The sequence below is a fragment of the Plectrocnemia conspersa genome, unplaced genomic scaffold (assembly GCF_051122295.1).
Source record: "Plectrocnemia conspersa isolate PC_06_02 unplaced genomic scaffold, ASM5112229v1 ptg000012l, whole genome shotgun sequence".
Lineage (NCBI taxonomy): Eukaryota > Metazoa > Arthropoda > Insecta > Trichoptera > Polycentropodidae > Plectrocnemia > Plectrocnemia conspersa.
The window spans coordinates 4,123,312-4,145,330 of NW_028277176.1; the positions used below are offsets into that span (position 1 = coordinate 4,123,312).

Here is a 22,019-nt window from a genome sequence, read left to right on the forward strand (position 1 = left end):
TATGTATGTATTTAAAAAACGCGTGATAAGCCAACGGTTTCTATTTTTAGAAGGGTTATATCGCGCTTTTATATGTCTCTCAAAAATCGGTTTTGAAGTGGTTCTAAGAAACGTTATCATGTTTGTTTGAACAGTCGTCACAATGTAATGTTGAAGTAGCATCTTTATATCACTCGAGTTTTGCACTGATATTAAATATGTTTAAATTACGTTTCTAACTAAATCTGATAAGTTCTAAATAAACTAAGCGTATTATTACATTATAATCATATACATATAATTACGAATTATTTATTTTAGAGTATTTTGTCAAAGTAAAAGTGTTAAAAAACAATAGATTATAAGATAAACTTTTAAATCGAATAATAGCAAAATCTGGAAATTGAAACCAACAGTTACTTTATAGGTCCAAACTTCTAGTAAATATTGCTAAAATTATAATTTGCTCGCTACTTAGCATATATATATTCTATCAGTCCAAAATTGATGCGTTTTGACAGTTGTATCCAGCTGAATTCGTTGCTCGATATTTTTTAAACTATTCAATAAGATGTGACAAAAACATTTAATTAACGCTTTTTAAATATCGTTAATCGAGTATTTTTTATTATAGTTCATTGCTCAATATTTATTACAGTTCATTGTCAATATTTTTTACAGTTCATTGCTCAGTATTTATAAAGAATAGCCAGTATTTATATTATATGTTCTGTATTTTAACCTCAAGGTTAGTTTTATGTTGACAGATGGTCAGTATAATAACATATTATCGTTATCAATTTGTTTAGTTGGGCTTGCAACATTGTCAGATGGCAACAAGCGTGCTATTCGCAGCCGCTCTGTCGATATTCCCGCTTCGTTCGTCGCCTTGAATGGCTTCGCGTCCTACATACAATTAAATGAATTCATTGAAAATGATCCATGGAGTGCTCACGGTTCTGACCTCGCTCGCATATATACGACATATACGACAGATTAGGTGCGAGCAAGATATTTCTGAAATAAATAATTTATTGCTTATTTGTATTTATAAATGTTATATCATTTTTTTAATTCACATGACCGACCTATATTTAATTCTGAAGTTCTATATTTTTATTCTAACTGTATGTTATTTTTATTGTAACCATTTGATATTTATTCTGACTGAATAATATAATTATAAATATTCACTATTTTAATTCTGGTCGTTCTTATTTTAATTTTGTCACTATGCTATTTTTATCGTAACCATTTAAAGGCTATTTATATTAATTCGCTATTTTATAGCATAGAAAAAAATACTTTGTAGAAGAGTTATCATGGCAAAGTTGAATAAAGTTTGCTAGCACAAATCTAGCAGATCAAATAGGCTTATATAAATGCTGTATGATTTTATTTCTTCCTCATTCTGAAATACTGAAGATATGTAGTTTTATGAAGGTGTTGCCTACCGATTTTTGTGATTTTTACAAGTAAAAATTTACTTTTATGTGGTACATAAAGGCACGCTGCCATAATAGAGATATTTGCTGGAATCGCGCGTGGAATGAAATATTTTTATTAGATCCAATAAACAATCTCCGTCGCCATCTTGGGAAATTGAAAGAACCCGCGTCTCGCAGCAACTTACAGCATAACAGACCGCGAGGGGTCGCCTGGGAAAGCTGGCGGAAAAACATTATGAAAATGTTATGTTACACGTCTGCCAACAATGTCAACACATAAATTAGATCCGCTCCAGAACTGAGAGGGTCCCAACAGCAGCATCCAGCCGATTGGACCACCGCAAGCAGAAGGCACACGGGGAATTTGGACTCGTCTGCAGAAAATGAAACAACCCCCTCGAGCTGAACGGGTGGCTAATATCTCTCGGGGGATGTTGACTCTCGGACACCACACGTGGAGCGAATTAAATTCGACCACCGTGGAGAATGTTATTTTGCGCCAGCGGCTTATCTCAAAATGCATTTGCGCCATATTTCTTATTTTATTATCGATACGAAATAATCGGGTTAGGGGGGTATGAAATTTACTTAGCGATAGCGATAACTTTATCTCGACACTCACTCAATTCATATACACGATATTTTTTATCCTTATTGTATAAAAAAAATATGCTGTATAATCAATTTTATTTTATTTTTGTGGTGGACTATTGTTTTTTTTATACATGTATTCCATATTTAGTGTCACTAAAATGATAATGATATTTATGATATGCAAAAAGTAGCAAATTCGAAGGTTTTTGCGACTTTCGGGACAATAGAGTCGCAATTCAACAATCGAACAATGCCGTAGTCAATTCCAGACGGCGCCATTGTTGCATCGACGTCACCCCTACAGAGTTTTGTTCAAAATTTAAAGCACCCAAACAGATCTTTGTGCCTTGTGGAAATGCATCGTTGTGAAACAACAGGGAGACCTTCAAATCACAGCGACATTCCGAACGTGCAAACTTAGGAATGTCATAAATTATTATCAACAATGTAGTATAATAGGAAAACACCTGTGGTGCCTTGGTTAGGCAACAACCAACAGCCTTTGATTTTTTATTAACCTGGTCCAATTTATTTAATCGCAAAAATTAGTCGTCTTACCTATTATTTATATATACTTTATTTAGTGAATATTATGTATCCGTTCCAGATGTTGGGACCACTACCTGATGAAAAAAAAACCACCCAAAATGCAATGACAAAAAATACAATGTTTCGCTATATCCATGTAGATATTATTTAATTAATTGTTTACTATCGTAATTCACACAACACCAATGGCTCTCAAAATATTTTTATTCGCACGGATTTTTTGTTATTTTATTTTGTTACTTTGATATATAACACACTAAATATATTTATGTATGTACATTACAATTACTTACATATTTATATACTTGATCTTAGCAATCTTCTATATGAAGACATGATTTTTAAATTAAGTTCTTAACCCTTTGGACGCGTTAATCAAAAATAATATTTAATTGTTTTTTTTTTTTTTTGAAAAATGCAAATTTCAACTTGATACTGTGTTTAAATGCTCTGATTTTTTAATTTTTATTTAATTAAAATATTATTTTATGTTTATCAACAAAAAAAAGTTTTTTCTTGAAAAGCATTTTTTACTGATTTTTGCGTAAAGAGATAAAAAAATCAACTGGGCGACTTCAGTCGATTTCCGCGTTTAAAGGGTTAAACATCTCCTTTGTTTTTCATTCACCAGTTTTTACATATTATAATAATTTACTATATGGGAATAGTACCTATTTGATAAGCCACGCCTTTTTTGTCCTTTGATGCAATTACTATAATATTTTTTTCTTGTATTAGACCCAATATTTGGTAAAGCGAATTATCAGCAAGTAATATAGTTGTGTAGTATTGACAGGGTGATCTAATTAGAGTTTCATATGTTGCCAGCACCGTAAATCAGACAGCTGTCAATAATCACGCGTGCTTAAGGTGTGACAGCGGACGACCCTGTTTGAATCCGCGTTAAAAGCAATAAAATCGTTCCGTTGCAGTCGCAGTGAAAACTCTCGGTTATCTAGCGTTCATATTAAGACTTTTATAATAAGTGAGAATCGAATGAAGCACATCTAGACCGAACTTTGCCCAATAGGAGAACGCAAAAAACAATTATACCTTCTCATAAGTCAAAAATCCACGTCCTTCCATTCAAATACTATAATTCATTAATTTATATATTACAACTCTTGCGAATTTTTGTATTGCTTGTGTTAAACCTAATTGTACTAGTTAAATATATTTTTAGAAAATTAAATTGGCCATTATACAAAGTAATCCAATTCGAGTTAGTAGCACTATAAATCAGACAGCTGTCAATAATCACGCGTGTTCAAAGCATCAAATTCAGGGATGTCGTTTCAAAGGGAGGTGGATAAAAGTTGATTTCGATTTCATTTATATCGTATAGTATTTTATATTATGAGATGCATTTTTATAGCCGAATTCCCGATAAACCACTCGGTAATCTGGCGTTTTAAATAGTATTACCAAATAAACGAGGAACATATAACCCTAATTTTGGTTAATAGGAGAGCGCATAAAAAAATTATCACTTCTCAGAAGTCAAAAATTCATGTCAAAAGCAATAAAATCTTGCCGTTGCCGTCACAGTAGGGAACGCTCGGTAATCTAGCGTTCACACTGCGACTTAAAATAATATTATTAATTAAATGAGGAACATATAACCCTAATTTTAGCTCATAGAAGAACGCATAAAAAAATTATCACTTCTCAGAAGTCAAAAATCCACGTCAAAAGCAATAAAATCAAGCCGTCGCAATGCTCGTTACCGAGCGTTCCCACTGCTGACGGCGCCGACATAGTATTATGGAATACGTAAGTTGAATTTCCAGATCGAAATTCACAAAAAAAAGGATCAAATACGCTAAATATTTATTTTACATTTTTATATAAAAGCCTAGATGGTTTTTTGTCTATTGTATATCATATGTATAGTTAAATTAGTATTTATTAGATATAATTTAGTAACGTTTTATAGAATTGAAATGTGACGCACGTATTGCGTCTTAAACGCTCAAAAACTTTGTCATGCGATACCTTGTACGTATCCATGTTTAAATTCCGACCGCAACATTAAACCCCATACGATATAAATGCAAAAAGTTAAATCGATGAAAGGGTTAAATATGCAAACCTCCCCCGAAAACTTTCCGTTCGCTATCCATGAATAACATACGTAGTCGGAAGATGATTGCGACAGATAAAGAATAATCTCGAGAGAGAGGGTCACGGGGGCCCTTCCGCATGTGCTAGTGTAATTACACGGAGGGGGTGGGGCCCAGCCCCAGGGCCCCCCCCATGTGGTTGAAGAACTGATACATAAAGCTCGTTTCGCGGCACGCGACCCTAAATCATGCAAGTGTGTCTCCTCGCTAAACAGACATCGTTTTCGTGTTCACGTGTCGTATATTACTTTTTTTAAAGCGCTCGAATAGGTACGTAGCAGTAGGAAAAATCGTATAAACGTAGTTCTGTACGGAAAGTGTCACGGTTAATAGTGTGCGGACGTTATTTAGTACCGAAATTAGTATTTAATAGGCGGATAAATCGCATAGGGCTTGGATGCGTTCCAAGTCCGGGCGAAATAGAAATACGTGTACTATAAAACGTTTCTAATGCAATAGACACGAGATCTATGGTTGTAATTGTAAGTTGAGAAGTTTAACTTTTTTATATGATACAATAAATCACATCACTTGTTTAATAAACTACGAACAAGAACCATTCTACCGATAAAAAACGGGTCAATTGTCATAAGGGCGTATCTAGTTACAAGTATCTAGAGCTCAAATGGCTTATTTTATAACATTTATAGAGTTGAGAATATTAAACGCCAACTCAAAAACTGCATTAAAATTTCGTTGTGCAAACTAAAAACATGAATCTAGTCACTATTTTCAAATTATGTTAACAGTAAAACATAGCAAGAATAATTATTGTCAGTTTTATCAGGATTTATTGTCAGTATTGTGTTGCAGACACTACACCTCGATATGATTAAAAAAATATAGAGACCTAAAATTTAACATTATTTATATTAATTAAAAAAAGTCCACAGCTGCAAAAATTTTGCCAACTAAAAATGAGTTCTCACTGGAATTTCAGCGATTACAAAGTGTTTTTTTATGATTATTTTGCAACAACAATTTTAAATCGGCTTTTATCTGTCATTGTTATAAATAACGTATAGATAAGAAAATTTCGCAAAATCATACTAAGCTGTAGATACTGCAGCGGTATATTAAAGGCAATAATTGACTACCTGCGTTGTTGAAACACATAATTATGTTTTTATTTTAGATGCACAGCATCAATTAAAATTTTTAATTGTAAACCAATTGAAATTAACTTTTACTTACATATTCTCATGAACTTATTTTTTATTAAAGATTCGAATATTTCTTGACATTAAAAAAACATTTTTAATAAATTAAAAATAATTGAATAAAGACTTTGATTGCGAAATTTCATACTGCATAAATTATTATCTCTGAATTTCACTCGTTTTCCATTTATACATAACATATGTATTATATATATGTAAATACTTAAACTAATATTGCTGATAAAAACTCTACGTTGTCAATAGAAGTCCGATAAAGAAGCATTTTTGCCAAGCGCATTCCAAGTATAGATAAAATTTTCAATATTATATTTTTTTTAAATATCTGTTCATATAGTAATTCTCAATTAAGTATAAGAATGAGTCGCCGACTATTGACCTGAAAGACCTGGGTTTACGTTAGTGTTTTTCAAATGCTAGTCAGTTTTACATGCTGGTTTCAGCTAGAACATACTTGCCAATTCGCCTATTGTATAATAGTAGCTAACTAGCTTCATCAATAAGTGCAATATTCATCAAGAATCAATTGATAAATAAATATTTTTTAATACATATGAAACGAATACTAAACGGGCGAATGAATTCGATATTGAAATATTTAAAAAAAAATACCTAAATATAAGTTTGTTAGCCAGCCTGACATTCCATCAAAATGGCGGCTGTTTAGAAAATTAAAGTTGCTGTAGAATCCTCATTTCTCGATAAATATTTTAAAACATTTTGTATTATATACAATTAAATTTGTAGAAATATTTAAAAATGGGTTACAACCACTGCCTTTTTATACTTTTTGGAAGGGTTTGATAGGAGTCTAGAAATGACAAAAATTGCTTACAAATTTTTAACACCTATTTTTATTTTTAAGAAACATTTCCGCAAGTGTTCGTGGAATATGTTTGAAAAAATGCATACTTTCTCGGAATTTTTAATGAATTTTAAAAAAAAAACAGTTTTATTGCAATTTTCTATTACTCTAACCGGCCGGCGGGTTTATTTTTGCATTCATGAGCTAAGAATCCGCTCCGATAAGAATAAATTACGCATGGGAATCGGCAGAATGCAAAACGATTTAGGGTAATTTTTCTTTTTCAATAATTCAAAGTTTTTTTATTTTGTTTTTATAAAGTAGCAACAGCTGTTATTGACAATAAATTGTCTCACGATTATTATTGAATAACGAAGAGGCCTTAAATTTAATTATATAATCGAAGAAACCAGACATTGCTGTTATTAGTTAAATATTTGCAAAATCCAGAATCTTTCACCAGTCAAAAAATATGACATATTCAGTTATTCTTCAAAAGCAGAAATAAATAGTTTTTTATGCGCTACTTTAAACTTTTTAAATTCAGTTTAAATGATATTTGAATCTAATTTTCTTTAGTAAAATGCTTGAGAAGAAATGAATTCCGGCACATTTTTTGTTTTAAAAAAGTCGTGACTATTTTTTTAATAATTGTATGTTGAGACAACTTATTATATATGATATTTTTTGGATTTTTCGCTGTCTTGAGTCCCGGGAATTTCAAAAAAATTAACCCATATTGTCATAAGAAAATTTATATAATATTTCGTACATACTAAACACTTTTCGGAAATATTCAACACGAAAATAAGAAATAGGCTATTTGATTCAATATTTTGAAATATTATTTTGCCCAGAATGTGTAAAATATTTTAAATTTGTTTTAATTATATTGCAAGTATGTATGCGTATGTATGGTGGGTCGATCGACTTTTTAATTTTTAATTTTTTTAATCGGTATCATAAGTCTATTCGAAAGCTCTATTTTGTATCAAAAATTCAAGTTTATATCTTTAAAAAGAACCAAATACTAGCGTTAAGGTTAACTATATGCCAAGTCGCATAAAAGCTCGTATGGGTGCCCGGTCAATTCACCATCAGACTTGTTTTTAAGAAATAAAAAAATAATTTTAATTTTTTTTAAATGCAAATTAAGCTTCTGAACACTTTTTGTATACGACATTTTTCAGTAAGATTTGATTTTGCAAAGTTATGACACTTTTAATTTTTACATTGGCCGCCATTTTGTAAAAAAGGTATAGTTCTATAAGATACTAAAAATTTAATTTTAAATCTTCAAAACCAACCAATTAAGAGCGTTAATTCTTCTGCAAGTCTCAAAATGGCTCGTATGGGAGTCCGATCGAACTGATACATCGCTTGTTTTTAAGCAAAAAAAATTTTTTTTTATATTTTATTTATATGAAGTTTAGGCTTATAAACGTTTCATATATAGCGATCTTTTCGTTAAAATTTAAACTTACTGAGCTACGAGTGTTTAAGTTTTTGCCTTGTCACCATTTTGCGAAAAATTGACACATTGGATTTTGCTAGCGAACATATACAGGGTGCTTAAGAATCCTACACTGTCACCAAAATTCAACTCTGTATAAGTAAGCCTACATTGACTTTAATAATAAAAAAAAAAAATTTACATATGTACATACGTATTTTTTCATAAATAAAATGTATTTTTCTCAAATATATTATTCCACAATTTTTTTTATGATTCAAATGAAAAATAAAAATAATAATATTCAAATCTCGAGTTCCGGACTTGAAAAAATTGTCTCTCAATTACCGTGAATTTCAAAAACACGAGACTTCAGAATCCCTAGGAAGTATCTTTGATATAAATATTAAATATATATAATAAGTCTTTCTGTTCAATGAATCAACTCGACAACTCGCAACTATTTTATCATGTCATTTTCATTTAATCAGCAATATGTGTGCGTTTATTATTTTACGTGTATCCTACAATTATTCAATGCGTGTCAAAAAATAGTTGCATGCAAAATATCGCGGATAATAATGGCTTTTATTCAAAATAAATCGACCGAGTTAAGATCTAATCGCAGTCGATTGGGCACCAATGGTTTAATGAGTGCATGCATTTAACACGTTAACGTTGATCGTTCTGATAACTCTCACACACCCACCCATACACGTTACATCATAATAATGGTGATTTATAATACCCGAGTATCGACGCGAGCATTACGTTTATTTTTTCCACGCCGAAACGCTCATCATGTTTGCCGCGTTATGATAAAAACATGTAACTGATATGGTAAAAAGTGTGCTTTCAACCACCGGGTTGTGATATCAACCCTTTGTGCCACCACCCGACCCCACAAACTTTTCACGACTGAATGAGCGTCTATTTTCATAAGTGCAAAGAGAATTTTTGTGATATTCTCACACACGCGCTTCGCTTTCTTCGAGATAAGAAAAAAAAACACCTTCTCGTATAAGAAAAAAATCGAATAATAGAGTCTTATCGTGACTCTATCTTATCGCTCTAATGAAGCAATCTTTATGCTCCGCTGTGTGGAAGTAATTAAACTCATTTCTGATAACAAACTGTTTAAAAAATCTCACCTGCTGTGTTTATTGTTATTCTGGAGATTCTCCGGAGACTCATGACCTCATCTCTTCGTCTGGCCACCTTTTGTTAGGCGCCTTCTCAAAGTGAAAATCCAGAGTCGGAGCAGTTTTATTCCCAGACGTGGCGATATTTACTCTTCCGCCTCTGCTAAAGAGGCACGTTGAAGATAAGTGCCGCGAGTCGAGTTCACACAAAAGTGACTAAAAATACCCGCGTTTTGGTGAGAATTCAAATATCCATTTGTCCGCCACATGATCTATTTAGAAACCGCATGTTTATGAGAGTGGTCCCATATTGAATTGCCAAATAAATACAAAAAAAATATTTTTTTTTTACAAATTAAGTAACATCCTTATAATAGCGCATTTCCTTTTGTTACTTGTAAAAATATATGTGAGTCTCAAAGGTTAATAATCCACATATACACTTTATCTAAATCTTAACTCAATTCACGATTTTCAGATTAAACGCCCCCGTGACTTATCGTATTACATTTTAACCGATCATTATACACCTCATAACTGGTTCTATTACATGCCTTTCCCTCCGAGGCGTGATTTTTTCCTTCGACAATATATCTCATTGTATAAAATTATTGTTCAACACAGAAGCAATGCGTTTCGTCACTAGAAAAATCCAACATTGCCCCACTTTCGATCGTATTCATTACAAAGATTATCTCCCTCGTCCAATATGGCCTTCTAATCGCCGAAACGAGTTATAGACTTTCTTTTGCTCGAGTCGATCGAAAACCAATAATGATTTGACTTTTAACCCCGGCGTTTGTGGGTCAGTGTCTGAGACGACAGTATTTACCGTTGTTATTATAATAATGATCTTCATTATCTCGCTGGACTTGAACTCGATGCAGTCGTAATTAGAATTATGTTGACCTCGCCGTCGTAGATTATGCATGTAGGGCCAATTTTACTTTCGAAAGCAAACACATCTGACCTCTCATACGTACGCCGGTCTTATCTCTGATCTAGACACGACCAAGTTCATCTGGACGTATGCCGTTGAGATCGTGAGCTGGCGAAACTTAACCATCTCAAAGTTGTGCACTAACTAACTGCACAATCTCTGTTAAATTTAAACGGCTACGTCGCTCTGCAAATACAAACCATAACTGGCCGTCTCTGATTCGCATTGTTGAAGTTAGACTTATCTTGAGTCAACATAATTAAATACATTTTTTTGCTACTACTTGTATTATTAAATAATTAAACCTCTATGAACATAAGTTTAATATTTATAAAGACAGCAAGTTAAGACAGTTCACCTTTATACGTTTTTTTTTGTTTAATAATATATTATAAATTATAAAAAATATATAGAAAGGCATTTATTATGAAACTTTCGTATATCAGCACTAAAATTTAGATATTAAATACAATTTGTAGATATTTTTAGTCGAGTCAAAAATTTATGGCTTTTTAAAACATTTGTTTGTTAAAATCATAAAAAACCGAAGAGGGTATAAAAATATATAGTGATAATATGGTCAATAAAATTTAAATTGAAACCAAATACTACTTTTGTATTAAAATTGCTTAGTATTTTTTTTAATTACTGTTTCTGTTTTAACTACAATATTTTTTAAACATACATATATAAACGTTTAATAAAAATTGAACAATACAAGAAAATTGAGTATAATTTTCTGGTTTCTACCCATATTTTAACGATAAAATGGGAGTAACAGTAATAACAAGATAAGATAAATTAAAGAAAAATACATTTATAACTACAATAAACGCTGTAGTATATTTTAACATTTTATGATACATAAAAAAATCATTTTTCTGTAATTTCAATTTATATGATAAATTATTTTGGCACAAATGTTGTATATAATATATTTTTATTAACAACTTTTTTTTATTAAATGATTATTTATTAAACTTAAAATTTAATTAATTATGCATTGCGTAATCAATAATATACATACAATTAGTATTTTACTAAAGCAAACATTTTAAGAATCATATTTTGTGTAAATTTGTATTTTGAAAAAAGTATCTTTTAAAAATGTAAATATTTTCAATAAGAGTGTTATTCTTTTAAGTCTAGTTATCTTATATTTGTGGCAATTTTTGATGTTTATTTTTTTTAATAATATACATGTAATTAAAATTATTTTAAAATATTTTACTAAAGCAAACATTTTAAGAATCATATTTTGTAGAAATTTGTATTTTGAAAAAATGTATTTTTTGCTAATTTAAAAAAATCTAAATATTTTCAATAAGCGTGATATTTTTAAGTCGAGTGATCTTATATTTATGGCAAATTTTTATGTTTATTTTTTTGTATTATTAAATTATTTATTTAAACTATACAATCGAACGTAACAAGAAAACTATGTATGTGAATACAAAATATAGAGCAATAAACGTTCTAAAATTAAGTAATAACAATTTAAAAAAATCTACATAAAAATATACAATTTTAACTGAAATTTTTGCTTAAATGTTAAATCAGTTATTATGTATTACACATAAGAATAAAAATGTATTTTAAATTTAAAAATAGTGTTGTAATTACCTTAATTATCTTACTATTTTATCTTATATTTGTGGCAATATTATATTGTTTATTCTGTTCAATATTATCGCACACTGATTATATATAATCAAATAAATTTCTGGTAACAAAAAAAACTATGTCTATTAAAAATTAATAAAAACAACAAATTATATGATAAAAAAGAAACAATTTCAAAATACAGAGATTTTAGATACAATAAATTTTTCTACATTAAAAAACATAATTAAACCTAAGCTCTAATAAATTTAAAATAAATTAAATATATTCTACACAATCTAATAAATTATAAACAGGAATAAAAATGCAAATCAAATATAAATATATTATACTATTAGAATCAAAGCAATTTATTTAATTAATTTACATATAAGTTAAATTATCTTATATTTATGGCAATATTTTGTTTTTTATCAATATTATGCTAATAAAAAAACGTATTATAAATATAAGCTCTACGATAAAAAAATAACTATTTTAAAATATAGAATTTTAGACAAATATTCAATTTTTCTACATTAAAAAACACGATTTTAACTGAAGCTGAAATTTTAGACAAATTTTTCTACTATAAATACCTACTTAATGCGATTTAAGCTCTTTCTCAATTTTAATTGAATATGTAGTACGTACCTAATATATTATAACAATAATACATTTAAAAATTGTATTATAGTTATGCCAAAATTTTGCACAAAAAAATATTTTTAGATTAAAAAAATATATATTTATAATTAGCGTGATATTTTACATACATACATATGTACATATATTAAGTCAATTTAGTTATATTATAAAATCGATCGTTATAAAAAACTATAATATTTTTTTTAAATATAAAGCAGCATTAAATTATTCTATAATAAAAAAAAATTATTGGTTAAACTTTTATAATAATTAATTAAAATAGTAAAATGGTTCAATTCAAACTAAAGCAAACATTTCGTGGAAATGAAAATATATTTGATAGTGGTCACACAAATCAAGTTATCTTATTTTTGTGACAATTTTTTATAGTACAAATATTGTTATGTTTATTAGCAATTTTTCTTTATATATCTTTATCATCATATTGATATAAACATATCATAAATACGTTACAGTTTTAAACCTTGAAGTTAAGTCAATTCGATTGATAAGCCGAATTATAAACATTGGTTAAATATGAGATAAGACAAGTAATTAAATATGATTACACCACTATCTTCTTGTCTTTGGGCGTTGACAACAATCCGCATACTTCTTTGATGAGTTTATGTACTGCTCTCTGTTTTGCTATTCAATTAGTAAAGAAGTATTCTTTTGAAGCTCATATTTACAGCGAAACTTCTTACAAAGTCTGAGCCTAATATAATATATATAATACATAAATATATTTAGATTAAACTAGGAAAAAAAATATAACGCTCAGTTATGTTAGTATCTTCTAAATTTTTGCTATTGTTATTCAAATATTTTTATGTTTTGCTACATGTTCTGGAAATTTGCGACTAATAATACTTTATTATTATTATTTATATGATAGCATATTATTTTATATAAAATAAGTACGTCGTAAAACAAGCACTTTATAACTTCAAAAGCTTCTAGCAAAAGTGTGAGTATGCGTATGTTTATATCTATGTTTTTTTTATTGAATTAATGTTATAAATGCATGTAAAAGCTCATTTTCTTTAAACAGTAACATTGGTTGTACTTACACCGAGTCACAGATGTTGTTTTTGCCTTTGGCGTCATGAAATGCTCTCCAAATATTACATTATCCATATAAAATATTCAAAGCTGAACTCTTGCAGGTTTTTTATTTATCGAAGGCAGCGAATAGCTGTGGCATCAAATACGCCTACGAGCAGCTTCGATTGCGGCTAAAATTGCAAAGTTTTAGAGGGGTGGCGATATTGAATTCCATGAATTGGACTTCAAGACCGGTTATCCGCAACCTGCTATAAAACCCCTCTGGCGCTCAACCTGTATTCCTGAGCTTATTGTTTCCGCGGAGAACAACGGGACAAAACGACTTGAATAAATATTTCATGACACACGCCGATATTATATTAGTATTATATAGAATCATATTTATATAAATAAGGATTCTGCATTTGAAATGTTTATTTTTTGCTCTTCAAACAGAGTGGAGAAAAAATAATTGTTTGTACGCGCAAAGCTCTCTCTTTCTAGTCTTACGGCAAATATCCATTAACAACGCGCGTAATCTTCATAGGAAAGTTCGGTCGTAAAACAACGGTTTGATGGGCTTTTATCGTGTCAATATGGCTGTGAGAAATGATGAAAATCTATTAGTAGGTGCAGCGAAGCAAATATGAACCTTTACCGCGTATAAGTGTGTGATGAAACATCTTATCTTCACTCTGTGCGTGTGCGTTGATAGATAGCCCGAAAGATGCTGTAGAAATATTTTTAATTTGAAATTATTTTACATATGTATGTATAATATGTACAGTATTATAATATAAGATCGACTTTTTAGGATCAATGAAATTTATGTATCATTTGATAATGAATTGACCTAATCTACTATATCTAATATAATTTGTGAAAATCGTCTCGTATTATGTTTAAAAAATCTTTACAAAACCTTATTGATATTCTTCATTGCTTCTTCCTGTACGACACAATACTCGTGCTGAATTTCTGATATCGCCATTGAACTCAATCTGAATTGTGTTGTGATAATGGAGAAGTTCTCAAAATTTAGATTTAATTAAATCTCACGTCCTTAGAAAAAGTTCCTGTCTGTTTGCGTGACAATATTGCTATATTAAATTACGTGACAAAGGTAAAATATTCGTATTCAAATATTAAAAATATTTTGTTTGACAGCTGCCAACGTACAAACACCACTTTACTATTATATTATGTTGTATTGTATTAAAAAAATATATTTCCTTATTTTCGTCTCGGTTAATACTAACATGAAAATATATCTGTATTTTAAATAAATATTAGCATACTCCATACATATATATTTCCAACGAAGTTTCGACACGTATGTCTAGATCATCCTCCAGATCCGATTCACATTATAATAATATATAAAAATTCTCTCTAACCATAATGATACGTGACACATTCGCTTTACATATTTTCTTAATTCTATGAGTACATCACGAATCGACCCCAGTCGAAATCTATATTATAATTCTTAACACCACAAAACTTTCTCATTTCGTCCATCCATCACGTCTGTGGTCGCTTCCATGAATGCTAATACCTTCAGTATACTTACCACTTATGTGCCTATCTCCGAATCTTGTTCATCTCCAGTCCATTATTCTCCTCTGTGCGGAGGTGGTCTGCCGCTATTTTCACACCTCTTCAATTTCCTCGCTTCTGTATTTGTACGTATGGTATATAAATAATTTAAGAATTGTAAACCACTGGTTTCATACTTTTTATTTATTATCTTATTATGATAGCATCATCAAATTAATTTGAGATAAACCTGCAATCCGATGATTTTATTTTAAAAACCATATCTTTGAAAAACACTTTAGAAGATAAGTAGTTTTTTATTAGTTTTAATAGAATGGCAATTTTGCGTTCATGCCATTATTTTAATAGAAAGTATAAAGTTATTGCTTATTATAATTAAAGTTGCAATATTATTTTCACATATGATGTTCTCGTTATCGTCGTCTTTGAAAATCAAATTAAACTTTTTAGATGTATCAGTTAAAAGCAGCTCGCTACTTGGCGTAGCTCTGCTTGGTGCGAATTTGTATAAACTCTCATGTGATGACAGGTTCTTTCTTACTAAAGATACGATGAGTTGTAAATGGAAACAGATTTTTATGTTCTATTACCTTTTTATAAAAATATTCAACAGCTGGAGATTTGGCAACGCAGGGCAATTATAATCCGGGTCGACCATTCAGCTGTCTTCTTCTGTGTAGTATTTTATTATATTTGTATGTTTCTGTGTGATTTTCACATATGTCGGCGAGACAAATACACTTGTTCGGCAAGTCACAAAAAAATTATTGCGCTTTTAACATATAATATTGAATGAATATTAAAAACATACAATATTATTTAAATAATCTACCAACATAAATTAGGCAGCACAGCGTAAAATTTTACGATTTTTCACAAACAAATAAACTGGCTCAGTTTTCCCAATCTTAATACATGTATAGAATGTCATAAAATTAGGCCAGGCAACGCAGTAAGATTTTTATAATTTTTCTTCAAAATCAAAATATTCTTTACCGAAATATTAGACTTTTAAAGTCAGTTTTTACATTTATTCTTTAAGCTACGCTTATTTATTTTTAATATTTAAAAATCTGCTTTTAATGACTAATGATCCACTGCTGTAAGGCATGGCTCAAAACCGTTACTATCCCTGCCACCTAATGAAATGTGGGAATTTTCCGAAAGGAAAACTTCTCATAAATATTTGACTTTGATAAGCTACATTTAATGTCTTGAAATCTTGTGTTAAGCTGGTTCCAAGAAACGTCGTTATCTCCTTTAGGTTACGGTCGACACATGGTATTTTTTTATAGTGCCACTTAATGTTTAAATAAAATAGCACAAATATATATTAAAACTGTTTTTTTATTGCCAGTTTAAATATTTTGAAATGTAGTTTCTCTTTCAAATGCATATAACCAAATTTTTTTGCATGCAAAATATTTTTACAAAATTTTTAAAAGTCAAAAACTTTTAAATAAAATATATATTTTTATAATTATAATTTAAAATTATGTGAAAAAAATTAAGCGCCTAAAACTTTAATCATTTCAAAAATATATATAAGAAAGTAAGCCTTTTGCATTTAATACCCTAATTTTTTCGGATTATAGAACATATACAATTTTATACAATGCGCCATTTATGGCGAATGCGAAATGGTTTATCTATGTTTTACGGAACACAGATTGAAAACCATTAAAACGTTATATACATATGTACATATATAGGTGTATATCCCATCACAATACCTCTCCTTTTAAATACATTGCGTTTTTGGTGTTAATTTCAAATTAATTGATATCAAAGTAAAACCGGTTTGTGCAAATAATTTGTTTAGCATTTGTGTATTTGCCGATAAAACTCGTAAGTTTCGCATATGACTGGTTTTAATTGTTGTAACTCGTTTTACGAAACGGCTTAATTAAAATAACCTGTTTTTTTTAAGATGCAAGCTAAATTTGTTTTAACGCTTTTGAGAATAGACAAGATTTATATTTTATAGCTATTTGACCATAACTTTAATGGCACGACTGTGACTCATTTTTCCCTAATTTGACACTCAAGATGCGGTCAATTTCCAAACCTTGAGTCACGACTTTTTGTTGACTCAAATTTAATCCGATGTGACACAAAAAATCTAATCATCATATTTTTTTCTTGTTTCAGGTGTGTACACTTCGATTATGCTTATGCAAACGTAACGTAAGTTTTTTTAGTATTAATAATTCTTGTAAAACTACTTCTGTTCCTTTAGATTGCAACTCTTATTTATGAGAATCCATTACTTTATATTGTTATTTTCGGAGGCTGTTCTTAATCCGTTCTGAATTTATTAGAACTTAGTGTGTGGTAATATTATTTTATTTTATTATGTATCGACCACAAAGATAGGTCCTTAAAAGGTAAGAGTACGAGGAAAACTTTGCCAAATTCAGCATGGTTCATCGTGCAGATTTAAAGCCCACCTCTTCTGAGAACTACTTCGGCGGAAATTCCGAGAATTCTTCTCGATTAACTGAACAGCCTCCTCTCGGGGAGATGAAAGAATTTATAGTTCAATAGCAATCCATTATAATATGAGTCAAACTATAGAACTCCACTTATTAGTCACCCTTTTGTGCGTTATCAATATGAATGCACCATATTGCATAATTTATACGAAACTAAAACCATTCTCGACACGTGTGCTTGAAAACGATGTTTAAAAAACTCAACCCTTGTATTTTAGAGTGTCAAACCGGTTTTGAAATGAACCCTCGTGTTCCACATTATTATTACACGGTGTTAATAGTATTGCGAAAGGACCGGAGTTTAAAATGTACAGTTAAATTTAACGCGGCGCGTTTCTTCTTCATATACAGTTAAAGTTGAGTTTGCGAATATTCAATTGAGAGTTATTTCGTATTCAAAACACATAGCAGAGACGTTGATATAAAACGTATCGCGTTACAAACTTAATAGCACGTTTTGATATTATATTCAACATGACGATCGTTGTTTAAGAAATAATACAAACCGATTGAATTACGATACTGAAGACTAATTTATTTTTCGATATGGATATTCGATATATTTTTATATGCACAAATCTGTGTCTTTTCTCACCACACACAATCGGATTTGTCCGCCAGGCATCCGCGACCGACTGATCCGTTGGATGTGCCCGTGCGTGTATGGCCAGCTATATAATGGAGCAATATTTAAGAACGCTACGAACTAGTGTATCGTACAAAACATGAATCGTTTAAAAAATATTAAAAAGACGCGCTCCGCATAACGAAGCCGAGCGTTTTTACCCATAATCGCAAATTTTGGCAATATGCATACAAATCTCCATCCTTGCTCGAAAGTCACTTCCATGTCATTGACGAAAGTGTTTTTGTTTAAAACACCCCCGCCTAAACTGTAACATAATTTTACCAGGCATTGGAATCTAAAAAAAATTGACAACGTGAGACTTAACGAATTTGTGCAAATACTCTGAACTTTTAGGTCATCAGCATTTATATATGGTAAAAGCCGGTGCCGCTCCGCTTCTGTGTTGCCAGCGTTGCTCCAGATTTTACAACCATATTACCCTTGCAGGTGTTAAAAAAATATAAAATACAATTGATAATACATATGTATGTGTCATGTAATCTTAATACGATTTTTGCTCCATGTTTTATATCGATGGCTTAAAGTGTAAAATCGTCTTTGAAACACTTTACAAGAGAAACAAAAAAATTAATTTAAAATAGAAAAATTAAACAATATTCCAAGTTTGTAATAGTGTTTAATTGGAGATTTTGCCAATTTTTTGATCATGTGTATTTCGATTAAAGGTACAAAATGGCATTGTTAAATAATTTTCACTCAAATATGGTGTTGCAAATTTACACTTTAAGCCATCGATATGTATTACATAATCATTACTTACTTTTACCTATATATTTATATATCTAATCAAATAAATTAGTTTAAATAAACTATAGAGTTTTTTTAAAGTTTTATATCAATCAAGTTGTATAACCAATAAACAGCTTTAATTCTCACTAATATTTATTTAGCATTAAATACATCAGTTTATTTTTATAATATACTTAAAAACAATTGTAATATAAAGTAAACAGAATATTATACAAAAATAAACTGGATTTTATCATTTATTTTTTTTATTAAAAAAAAGCTTTAAAATAGACTTGCTGTATTAATTATTTGACGCTTTTATAATAATAACCAGGAAATTATTGATTTTAAATATTAAATATTTGAATTATATCATTATATCTTTTAATGCTTTCAGTGTTTACATCCACAACGGATAATTTTGATTTGAATAAATTTGTATCTCTTGTTTGATTTTCAATTGTTTTTTTCACTTTATTACAAATATACCTAATTGTCGTGTTTAGTATATCATATACAAAGTGAAGTTTACGTTTTAATATATTGTTAATACATACTTGCAAATTGTGCGAAAAATCTAAGTATTCAAGAGTCTGTGAAAATGTTGAATGAAGATAAAGTAAATATTGTATTATTTTATTTTGTGGTAAAATAATAAACAAGCACGGCAAATTTTGACGTGCTTGTTTAATATATTAACTATGAATATTATCGCTTAAACAATCTCTCTTACATTCAGATACTTCTAAAAATACTATACGCTGATCCTTTATTGTGCTATCTACGAGCACCAATAAAAATCAAAACGACTGTGTACAAAAACCTTTCTGTCTTATATATTTTTCACTTTCATTCATTTAGTACATTGTCGAAAAAATATTTTTTAAAATATGGACCGTAAATACTTTATCGCTTTAAACAATTAGTCTAGAAAAACATAATCTTTGAGAATTTATTCCAATAAAATATATTCATATATTACTCATTCTTTTTTGTCAGTTATGATTATCCGAATAAATTTTATGAGAAAGGAGTGCGTACATGTGGCATATTTATTTCTAAAAACATAATTTATGTGATGATTGTGTAAAAAAAAACGCACCACCTTCAAAATCATAATATTTCATATGAAACTAAAAGTGTATTATAATTTAAATAAATTTATATATATTTTTTTTAAATATTTAATGGTTTTTAGAAGTACAATTACATATAAAAATATAAATTTAAATAAATGAAAAATTAATGAAAAATATAAAAAAGGATTATATAATATATTTAGACCCATAAATAAAAAACTTCGAAATTCATTAATATATTTAGCAACCCCTTTAGTCTTCAACCCTGCTAAAACACGCGATGGCATAGTATTAATAAAGGATTTAATCAATTTAGTGTCAATTTCTGTACCACACTTTTTCGATCATTTTTTAGTTTTATATACTATATGGTTTGTGCACTCTAATTTTCTTATTTAATATTTTCCAAAGATTTTCAATAGGGCTAAAATCGGGGCTTTTCCTGGGCCAATCCAATAATTTAAATCGCATTTTTTCTTATAAGCTGCAATCTTTTATTAAATAGTAAGTTTTATTTTAATTTTATTTTTATTTAATTGATATAATTGATTAAAAAAATATATACGTGACTGTTTTCGCAGAATCATACATGAAGAATCTGTTGAAATTTGAGCCCAGAAGCTATTCCATCGAAGGGATTAAAAAAAATGATGACCGGTATTACCGGTATTGAAAAAAATTTGGTTCTACCGGTATCTCACTTTGTTATACCGATAATACATAAAAACCATTTTTTTTCCAATATCACTATTACCGGTATTGCAAAACTTAATTACGCCACATACGATTTGTATGCCCTACAATAGTACAATAACAATTGTACATGGTTATTAAAAGAGTAATTTCTTTTTAAATATTTTTTTAATACTTTATAGTAGTTTCACGCCTACTCTTTTTGAGTTTTAAATGGTCCAATACTTTGTTAATAATTTAGTAAAGACACTTTCAATAAGCAGTTTAATAAACGTCACTTCTCTATGATTTAAATATTTCTATATTTTGCCTGTTGATAAAATCACTACTATAGACATAAATACAATGGCAGTTTTCTTCCTTGTACGAACGTTGCATTTGATATTATAAATAACTATTTTTAACATTAAAAATTTTAACACGTCACGCATACCTTAGCGGAATCAGTAGTGTTACCAACCAAATAAAAAAATGTCACGATTTATGTTTGCTTTGTATCTTTACTTTATGAATATACTTTCTCAAAAAATTATGTTTTAAACTGTGTAATAAATACAGAAAACATTATATTTATTTATATTTTTTTATTCGATACAAATAAAGTAATGATACTAGTTGCTTAAAAACATGTCGGTAAAAAATATAAAATGGTTATATGCAATCAATTCGATACACCTGCTGAACAACACACATTTACGTTTTAATGTCACGCGGTCGTCTTCGCCGTATACGTAAAGTTCAAGGGAAAACTTATTTAGGTTTGATTTATTCGAAACGTGAACCAATACGACAATAAATACAGTAATATTTTAATTCAATTATGAAAAAAAATGTCGATAATTGCAAAACTTGTTACATAAACACAGTCACCTTAGCCATAATCGTATGAAACCGTAACGAGAAAAGTGGCACCTGCCCCACAATCGCTAGGAATGTGCAACAATTATATTAGCATTTTCATAGCTGTCGATATATCATAATAATATAATAGTTCACCAGAGAAGAGGTTATCTATTAAAATTCGGCATTAACGTCGCTTTCGAGTTTACGACAGGTCGTTAATTTTCAAATGTGTTTGTTAATGGAAGCTTTAGTTGAATTTTCGCAACGTGGAAGAAGCGTGAGCGTATGTTATGAAAGTATGCGATACATATGTATGTATTATATAGTATATAGCGTTAACGATTTGCATAATGATATGTAATACGATAGTAAATCAATATTTTTCGGTTCAGCAGATTATTGTATGATTTATTCCGAATATGCAAATCGAGCAGTCTTCTAGTAATGTTACAGTATCCAAATT

At 29.4% G+C, this 22,019-nt stretch overlaps 1 protein-coding gene and 1 long non-coding RNA gene across 4 annotated transcripts in view; both read left to right on the plus strand.

Annotated features, from left to right (window-relative positions):
• The window catches only part of Sema1b (Semaphorin 1b), a 231,758-nt gene that overhangs the window by 30,121 nt on the left and 179,618 nt on the right, over positions 1-22,019 (plus strand). The window lies entirely within an intron of this gene.
• LOC148227981 (uncharacterized) lies at positions 637-8,424 on the plus strand. Its single transcript, XR_015811584.1, has 2 exons — positions 637-4,105; positions 4,302-8,424. It is a non-coding gene; the product is annotated as an uncharacterized LOC148227981 (long non-coding RNA).